General features: G+C 29.0%; 1 long non-coding RNA gene across 1 annotated transcript; it reads left to right on the plus strand.

The window, feature by feature from the left end:
- Positions 1–4,905: 4,905 nt before the first annotated feature.
- Positions 4,906–6,268, plus strand: LOC146723907 (uncharacterized). Its single transcript, XR_014924309.1, has 4 exons — positions 4,906–5,292; positions 5,383–5,442; positions 6,066–6,114; positions 6,197–6,268. It is a non-coding gene; the product is annotated as an uncharacterized LOC146723907 (long non-coding RNA).
- Positions 6,269–10,524: the final 4,256 nt, after the last annotated feature.

Consider the following 10,524-nt stretch of genomic DNA (forward strand, 5'->3'; position numbering starts at 1 on the left):
GAATTTTTGGGGGGTATAAAATTCATATTGACTTCTACATATTTTACATTTGATGACATAATTTATAAACAGACGTTTGGGACCCCTATGGGGTCACCGTTATCACCAATTATTGCAGACCTGGTTATGCAAGATCTTGAGGATACAGTTCTCAAAGCGTTGAATTTGGAATGTTTGTTTTATTTTCGTTATGTGGATGACATAATAGTGGCCACCTCTATGACTAATATGACTCAGATTGTGAATAATTTTAACAACTATCATGAAAGACTTAAATTCACGGTCGAACAAGAGGTTAACCATAGCTTGAATTTCTTAGATTTATCACTTAAAATTATTAATAACAAAATATATATAGACTGGTATCAAAAAGAAACCTTCTCAGGAAGGACGTTATCATTTTATTCAAACCACCCATTATGTCACAAAATTGGAATAATATATAACCTTGTAGACAGACGTCTATTGCTATCACATCCACTATTTTTTAATAAAAATTTGGAGTTAATTATTAATATACTCAGAAGCAATGGTTACCCTCTTGATCTGATTTTTAACAAAATTAATCATCGGATAGAACACATCATATCTAAGGGGAGCATTATAGAGAGACAGGCCAACATAGAAAGAACAAAAAGTATAAGAAATGACTCGGTCAATAAAAAATTCTTTGTCATTCCGTATATAGATGGGATCTCAGAAATGATTGTTTCCTCGGTAAAAAATAAAAATTGTATGGTAGGGTATAGATGTCTCAACAAATTGGATAATATTATTAAGAAAGATAAAACTCCATCCATGCAATTCGAATGTGGTTTATAAGATCAGTTGCAATAATTGTAATGCATCTTATGTAGGCCAAACAAAGAGGCAATTGCAGACGCGAATAAAAGAACATAAAAATAATATTAGGTTGGACTCAACGAAACATTCAGTAATTTCTGAACACATAATAAATGAACATCATACTTTTAATTGGGACAATGTTAAGATCATGGACAACGAAAATAATTATTATAAAAGACTCATTTCTGAGATGCTACATATCAAGGAACAAAAAAATGGACTAAATTTAAACAAAGATACTGAGTTACTTAGCGAGTCGTATTTTGATATTTTGGATATATTAGCGAACAAGAAATAATAATAGGACAAATAGGACATTAACGAGTAAAACATAGATATTAGATCATATATAAACACGCACGCTCTCCGATCAAGTAGAGTTTAAAATGAGCTGTCTTTCTGTATTGTTGGTTTGTTATGTGTCATCCTTAATAACTGTTAATAAGTAGCAAAATTGTCAAGAAGAACGATGATAGGTAAGCATACTACCAATTGTAGGGGATACATATTATAATTTGGACATACGTTGATCGGTAATTTTTTATTAATCGCAGCGCCTACGGAACGGGTTAATTTCTCGCATATTAACGATGAAACTATCCGAGATCTGAACAAAATCAGGGATCATATCGAGGCGAACATTGTTGGACAGGACGGATTGAAACACGCGTTAATTGCTCAAAAACTCTTGATTCTGAATAACTATAATTAAATTTCGATATTATGTTAATTGTAAGAATTTATATTTCAATAATTATACTGAAGAAGACCGCGTGCGGTCGAAACGTTTATAGAATGATTGTAATTTGCGTCAGTTTTAATGTAATGACTGTAGTTTTATAATTTATACATGTAATAAATGGTAGTTGACTGAACATCTCGAATATTCAGCTCGATAAGTTGGCCTTATATTTATCACTTTATAAATCAATCTGTTTCGGAAAAAACTTCTCAAAACATCAACAATTAACGGTACCACAACCGTTCCGCCGAATAATTATTTTCAGCGAGCATGCGCGGCTTATCACGGGCGCCTCGTTTTCACCAATAATTATCGCGATCGCCCGCTCGCGCATGCTTTCTGCCAGCCGTCGTCTTGTTAATTTTGACAGCGGCCAATTACGCGTAATGTGCTCAGGTCACCTCGCGCAACGTTTGAAATCCGCAAAACTATTGGCGCTTCACGCGAAGGTGGGCTCCATCCTAAAAATTATAAAAGAAGAGCTCACACCCGGCTCAGCAGCCTTATCGCTTTTCCGCCGTGAACCGCATAACGCAAACCGCATACTTGATAAACCACTAAAATTTCGTTGACGACCGCCGCTTATTCCGCACTTTGATTTTTGATTACGATTTCAATGTAAAATAATTAACATTTGTACGAAGTTTGTTAAAGTGTATTTGTTATTAAGTGTGTTAGAGAATTAAATTCTTTTGATAAAAACGGTGACTCATCCTTTGTGCCGCGCGACCCTTTCTTACGCAGCGCGTTCGCGAACACTTATTAATAATTATTTTTTCCACTACTTTGCTTAACGTGGCTAAGAGGCTTATCGGTCTGTAGCTAATTGGTAATGTTTTATTTGTACCTGATTTATGGATTGGTATTATATATGCAGTTTTCCATTTTTGAGGAAAATATGCCAATTTAAAGATTGAATTTATTATATATGTTAATTGTACAATTGCTTTTCTCGACAAATTTTTTAGGATTATATTTTGTATTTTGTCTGGACCAGGAGCTTTATGTGCATTCAAATATTTAATTTGTTCCCATATTTCTTTTGGAGAAGTTAAACATTTAAACCATTGATTGTCATCTGTGTTCTTAATTAAATAAGAATTAATTTTTTCTACTATTTTATCTTGTTCATTGTCATTGTTTGTTACGTGTGTATGTATCTGTTCGTAATGTTCTGCTAACATGTTAGCTTTTTGAATATCTGTTAATGCTGTTATATTGTTATTGGTTAAGGTAGCTATGGATTCATAAGATTTCTTTAATGATTTAGTCATTTTTCAGATAGAATTATTTTTTGCACTTAATTTTTGTAATTTATTGTTCCAAATGTCATTTCTGTATTTTACTATTTCCTCCCTGATTTTACGTGATATTTTATTTAGTAAGGTTCTATTTTTGTTCAATCTTGTTTTTTGCCATATTTTCCTAATTTTGTTTTTATATCTTATTTGATCTAGAATAGTATCAGGTAAGTTTGTTATGTGATTTGTTCTTGTAATTATTTTTGTCGTTAGTTGTTGCGCTTTTTGTATTACTTCTGTTAATTTGTTTACCTCGATATCTAACTCTGTATGATCTTTTATTTTATTATTAATATTTATATGTTTGTCTAGAATAGATCTAAATTTAGACCAGTCAGTGTTTTTAAAATCAAATATTTTATGTCTCATATCTGTCAAGTTTTGTTTTAAAAGAGTGAAATATATTGGATTGTGATCCAAATCTAGTTCATGAAGTACATTTATGTCGGTATGGTTATTAACTTGCTTATTTATAACTATGTCTATTGTGGTGGGAGTACCACCATTGTTTGGTATGTGTGTAGGTTCATTAGTATACATATTTGTTACGTTATTCTGCTGTATATAATTATTTAGTGTAATTCCGTTTCTATTATTTCTGTGACATCTCCATTTTATATTTCTAGCATTCAGATCACCAACCAACAGAACTCTTTCAGCCACGCTAAACATTACATTTAAATCCCTGATTGAAATTTTATTTAATGGTCTATTATATGCTGCTATTATGTGAATATTATTTTCTAGTTTAATACATATATTTTCTATTGCAATCTCTGATTTCATTTTGATTTCTTGAAACGGTATATCTTTTCTAATTAATACAGCTACTCCTGCTCTATTTTGTCTCTCTTTCCTGATACAAGTATATTCCCTAATTTTTAGTCTATTATCTTTATTTAGTTTAGTTTCATTAATTAGCATAATTCCTATATTAAGTCTTTCTAAAAATTCTATTAGACCCGCAATCTTATCACGTATGCCATTTGCGTTCCAACTACAGATTTTAATTTTAGCCATGTTTTTGTTCTAATTCTACAGTAAAATTATAAAATACTTCAAATTTTTCTACGTACGATTTACACTTTGAAAGTTTATTATTTAAATTTCTAACGTCATTAAGCATTTCTCTCACATTTATAAGATTATTTAAATTTTCAAATTCGCTCGTTAATGTTATAAAGTCTGTATGTATTTGTTCACTCCTGTTGTCTGGTTTATACGTCGTTGTTGTTTGTTTATTCCTTGTCCTACCTGCTTGTGTCCATGGATTATTTGCTTCTGTCATCTTGAGTGGTGCGTCACCTCTCAATCTGGGAAACATGCTCTCGTCCGTGATGTCTACTGATATATTTTCTTTTATTTGTTGTTTGTCTGTCCTTGTCGCCTTAGTGATCCAGTTTAATTTTTCTTTGTATGTTTCACAGATGGTAGCGTTTGCTGGGTGATCCTTGCCACAATTTGCACATTTTGCTGGAATGTTTATTGGTTTTTTACATTCCCTTGTTAAATGATTTTCTGCACATTTAAGGCATTTGGGTGTGACATAACAATTTGATGTTGCATGTCCCCACTCTTGGCATCTGTGACAATGCGTAATACGTTTTTTATTGAGATATCTTTCCCACGTTATTTTCGTGTGATTTAAATATTTTAGAATATAAATATGCTGTTTTCTAAGTCGGGCAATAGAGCCAAAGAAACGAAAAATTAATTACTCGGAACTGTATCTCAATTTGAGATCCCAAAGTTCCATATATAAATTAATTTCGAAACTTACATATGGAGAAATAAGCGCGAAAAATATAGGTCCGAAAAGTCGCTGAAGCGGGAATCGAACCCGCGTCTTTCACTTTCCTGGCGACTGCTCTTACCAACTAAGCTATTCAGACTGGTAAGAGCAGTCGCCCGGAAAGTGAAAGACGCGGGTTCGATTCCCGCTTCAGCGACTTTTTCTCCCGACTGCTGCCAACCGTAGGTTGGCGAAAAGAGAGGAAGTATGCTTTTCATCGAGCCCGGATCGGTCGTGACCTTAATTCTCGATAACTACTGCATAGTTTTATATCAACTTTGGAACATAAGTTTCTTATTAATCAAGGAAGGTTTAAAGCGTATTATTATCGTTATTTATTCTATTAATAAAAAGTGAAAAATGAGTATTATTTCGTCAATACGGTCTCTCATTGGCTGCTGTGTGAACCTAAGAGGAAAAATGATTCACCAATGAGATTCGTTGTAGTATCCGGATAGGGAATGTTGGTGACATTGGTATATACATCTCGAAGTAATAATGACGGGACTGATAGGATAGGTTAGCTGTCACCTGTTGCGTGTTATTGTCAACAACAATATTAAGTGAAGTGTATTATTATGGATATATCTCAAGAAGATATAAATAAAGGAGTAAGTTTCTTCTTTTATATTTATTGTTTTTTTCTTTATTTAGGATATTGTTAATTATTATTTATTTATTGTTTCTTTATTTATATGTAGGAAGAAGATACTCGCTTGGAGATATCTGAAGAAGAAAACATTATTAATAATAGAAAACGAGTAAGTCTTGTTATTAATAATTAATAAAAATATATAATATAATTAATAATATAATTAATCTGTTGTAGTCATAACATGGCTATATGAATTTATATTTGTCTGCGTAGCCACTTATTTGCTATTAAATTTGCTACGTAGCCACATTGCTATAAATATCCACATATATAATTGTATAAATGTATATAGTTATTTTTTCTCTTATTTGTATATTATATAATAATTATATAATTAATTAAAAATATGTATACAAATATATTTATAGTTATACAAAGATATTAGCGCACCAATAATTATGGCAATGCAGACAAATATATTAACTTACATAGCCAATTATCTACTACAAAAGATTATTCACATATGTAATAATAATTAAGGCTATACAAATATATAAACTTACTTGTGATTACATAATGTATAAACTTATATAGCCATAAGAAAGTTAATATATTTGTCGAAGCCATAATTATAACTGCGTACAAGTTATATTACGTATTTGATATAAGATATTGTTGTCATCTGTCTTTGTCATCTGTCTCTCTCTATCTATCAATCTATCTATCTAGCTATTTTTTTTTATTTAACTCTCTATTTATATTATATTATATTAATTAAAAAAATTCTAGCAGAAAAATATTTGGAAAGAATATAGAACATTGCAGTCACATGGTGAGTGTATGTGTCTTTATTATTATTATTATTATATTATATACATTGTAATATATATATTACATAATAAAAACTTTTACATGTGTAGGATGAAGAAGCAGAGAGACAAAAGAATGAAGAAACAGCATAAGAACAGCAATAAATTAGAAAATAAATAAAAAAAAAAATAAAAAAATTAGAAAATAAAAAATAAAAAATAAAAAACAATTAAAAAAAAAAAATAAAAAATAAAAAACAATTAGAAAATAAATAATAAAAATAAATTAGAAAAAAAAATTAGAAAATAAAAAATAAATTAGAAAATAAAAAAATTAGAAAATAATAAAATTTTTTACAGAAAAAAAACTCCCGACTGCTGCCAACAAAGTTTTAATGTTTAAATTAGAAAATAAATAAAAAAAAAAATAATAAAAAAATTAGAAAATAAAAAATAAAAAATAAAAAACAAAATTAAAGTAAAAAACAAAACAAAAATTAAAAATAATAAAAGAACAAAAAAATTATAAGTATAAAAAATAAGCTTGTAAAAGTTGGAAATAATCACACATAAATAAAGTCTGTTGTTTATTATATAATTTTTCTTATTTAAATTTATTGTTATCATACATATTTAGCGCTATATAATTTACAAAAATTTCAGATTTTTGAATTCAAAAAATTTTTTTAATTATAATTATTATTATTAATTCTACAATTTACAAGAGCAGTCGGGAGACGCCGCGCTAAATTTGAGACATATACGCACGCGCACGTTTTATGTAATAAATAGACACAAACACAAATATCGATATTCAACGGACGTACTCACACACTCATACACATGTACGCGCACGAAGTCACGCGCGCACGTACGCACATATGTACGCACTCATGCGCGCAAACACGCGCATACGAACATATGAATACCCGCATTCATACACATACTGACATGCACTCACATACGCACACACGCATATGTATACTGACGCTGCGGAACACACACTTAGCGCGGCGTCTCCCGACTGCTCTTGTAAATTGTAGAATTAATAATAATAATTATAATTAAAAAAATTTTTTGAATTCAAAAATCTGAAATTTTTGTAAATTATATAGCGCTAAATATGTATGATAACAATAAATTTAAATAAGAAAAATTATATAATAAACAACAGACTTTATTTATGTGTGATTATTTCCAACTTTTACAAGCTTATTTTTTATACTTATAATTTTTTTGTTCTTTTATTATTTTTAATTTTTGTTTTGTTTTTTACTTTAATTTTGTTTTTTATTTTTTATTTATTTCTAATTGTTTTTTATTTTTAATTTTTTATTTTCTAATTTTTTTATTATTTTTTTTTTTATTTATTTTCTAATCGGACCTATATTTTTCGCGCTTATTTCTCCATATGTAAGTTTCGAAATTAATTTATATATGGAACTTTGGGATCTCAAATTGAGATACAGTTCCGAGTAATTAATTTTTCGTTTCTTTGGCTCTATTGCCCGACTTAGAAAACAGCATATTTATATTCTTTATATTGAGAGCCGATAAAAATATTTATTTCTGAGTTAAATATTTTACTTTATGTGATAATATTTTTATGTTAATAGCACCATGAATTGTAACCATATATAGTGGATTATGCGTTCCTCTCATTTCGTTGCAGTTATTTACTTGAATGTCAAGTTCTTTGAGTTCATTTTTGATGTCCAGTGTGTTTATATTTTTAGGAAGTCCTCTTATAACGAACGTCTTTGTTTTCTTATCCTTCGATGTGAACGTATGATACTGTGTTCCATCTGATTCCAGTATCGCAGTTAACTTTTTATGATCTTCTTGTGTTTCAGTGTGTAGAGCTGTACGATTTGTTTGATATTTTATGAAAAATTTGTTATTAATTATGTTTTTGACTTTGGCAATAAAGTCTTTATGTGATTTTACCTCTCCGTGAATGATAATTGGCGGAGGTTTTTGTTTTCTGGTCAGTTTTTTTGTGACTCTTGATTTACTTGGGCTGTTATTTGTATGATAATTCTGTTCGTCGTTGGTGTCGTCCCACTCCATGTCTGCTTTCTTCAGAATCCGATAATAAATTAAAGCGATTTTTCGTGTCTATTGTATACTCTTTACTATGTCTTGCCATTTTTGTATTAGATGTTCCTGGTTTTTGACTGCCAGTTGCTTTCCTTTTATTACTTTTTATATTTTCAGTGTTGAATATGTCAATAAATTTTGATTGTATAAGAGGCGATCTGCCTTCATTTTTTTGCGCTGGATTCTCGGTTACTGCTACATTGGATGACAATTTAAAATTAAAATCTTGAGTTTTACTCCCTTTAGGGACATCTGCGATGTTTTTTCTTGATTTCTCAATAATATTATTGTTTTTTTGTTCACTTGTAGTCACTGTTGTTCACTTGTAATCACCGTTAATGATCTTATAACTGATTACTTAATATTAATCGCTCTGTTAAATTAGCTTAGAGAGTCGCTCCTCGCTACACGTGACACTCGATCGACAGCTCGAACGAGACTCCGTGCCTAGCCCGTTGCCGCTACGCCACACGCTCTTTAATGTAACGCTCCATACGTATTTATACGGTACCCAGAATTTTTAATTTTGATTTTCTCGCGTACGCTTGACAAGTGCATTTTATCTCTTTACTCCATAATAATAGAAACAATAATTTATCGACACAGAGTTTCATCAAAATCGATTGGGGTATCAAGTCTGATAAATATTTAATTTATATCTGAGCTTTTATTATACTTTAGAGCCTCGTCGCTTCTACATTTGCAAAATATGTACAATATATGAATTTTAATTGCAATAAATTGACAATTGTCAATAAATTAGTTTTGTAAATTTAAAACTAAATTGACAAATATATGTGTACAATATAAAATATATGTAATATAACATATGTAGAAATATACATATGTAACTTTTTTTTTTTTTTTGGTAGGAAGAGAAAATGCTTTACGCACACCTCACGAGCCGATCTAGTGGGGTAGTGTGGGACTCCTCCATTTAACAGCTAGATATACCCATTAAAAACTCTTCCTTGCATATCTTCTTAATCTATTTCTTATTTTAAATAATATTATAAACTTATAAACAAATTTATATATTGAGAAAAGCTATATTAATTATATAAAATTATAATATATATTAAAAATTTTTTTTTAATTTATTAGTATATAGAAGCTATATATATATATATAATTTATTTTCTCGGCAAAACATTTTCAATGTAGAACGTATATTTGAAGAAATTTAAATCTTTGATAATAAAAATGTATATACACAGACATATATGTGTTCATATGTATATTATATGCGTATGTTTTTTTTATCATTGGCTTTTATTTTATGACGTAAAGATCGCAATCACAGTTGAAATAATTGCATAAATCTACGACTAGCAAATCTTATCACGGGGAAATGTACATTTCCTATTTTAACATTAATAACTGACAATCAATGTTTGTTTTGTCGTTCATTTTTATATACATAAATGTATAATAAGACGTCTTATTGTTTATAGATGGTTTGTGAAAATTATTTTCAATGCAATTTCATGGTATTTGTTTGCTTTATCTTATAATTTAACATAATATAATAAAATAATATTTAATATAATAAAATAAATACCATGTACCAATGATTTAGTATATGTTTTATGTTAAATTATTTCTCTTTAAAGTGCATTATTAATTTATTTCTCATTTTGCATCATTTATAATCAGAAAATGCATGATTTTACAATTTCTTAGCATAATCGCATTTAAGATATTGTATTTATTAAGATATCTGTCGTTTATCTGTCCGTGAGAGGATTTGCTAGTCAATGATTTATACAATTATATATCAACTGTGATTGCGATCTTCTAGGAAATTGAAAAATTCATGCTTCTTTTTCTCATTATTTTTGAAAGTAATATCTACTGCAAAGTAATATAATTTGTGAACAGAGTTTATATCTGAACAATATATGTGTTATATGCTCGGTTATAAAATATATTCAGACAAATCATATTTTGCTGCATTAAGTATTTCTTCCTGCAATGACGATTTAAGAGATACAAATAATAATAACAATTTATAGAGAAAATGCTTCATTCACATATTTAAATTTTTTGTTACTAAACAAGATTTTGTTTTTGTATTTTTTTATAAATATACGTTTTGCATTATTTGGCTTTTACATACATACCTTTTTCTGTTTGAACATACCTGCTATTGTTTTTATTTTACCTTGTATCCTCTTGTAATTTGCACTGTTTTGAATCTTTTTATTTGTCCATTTGATATTTTTGTTCATTGTTACTTATTTTTCCTTCTTTATTGTTTTCATTTTTTTCTTTATTATATAAAATGATGTCCAAGACAGTATATTCGTTTAGTTTTTTCCTATTATTGCATCTAAATC

Source organism: Nylanderia fulva, unplaced genomic scaffold (genome assembly GCF_048542155.1).
Source record: "Nylanderia fulva isolate GAGA-0341 unplaced genomic scaffold, ASM4854215v1 Scaffold160, whole genome shotgun sequence".
Classification (NCBI taxonomy): Eukaryota; Metazoa; Arthropoda; class Insecta; order Hymenoptera; family Formicidae; genus Nylanderia; species Nylanderia fulva.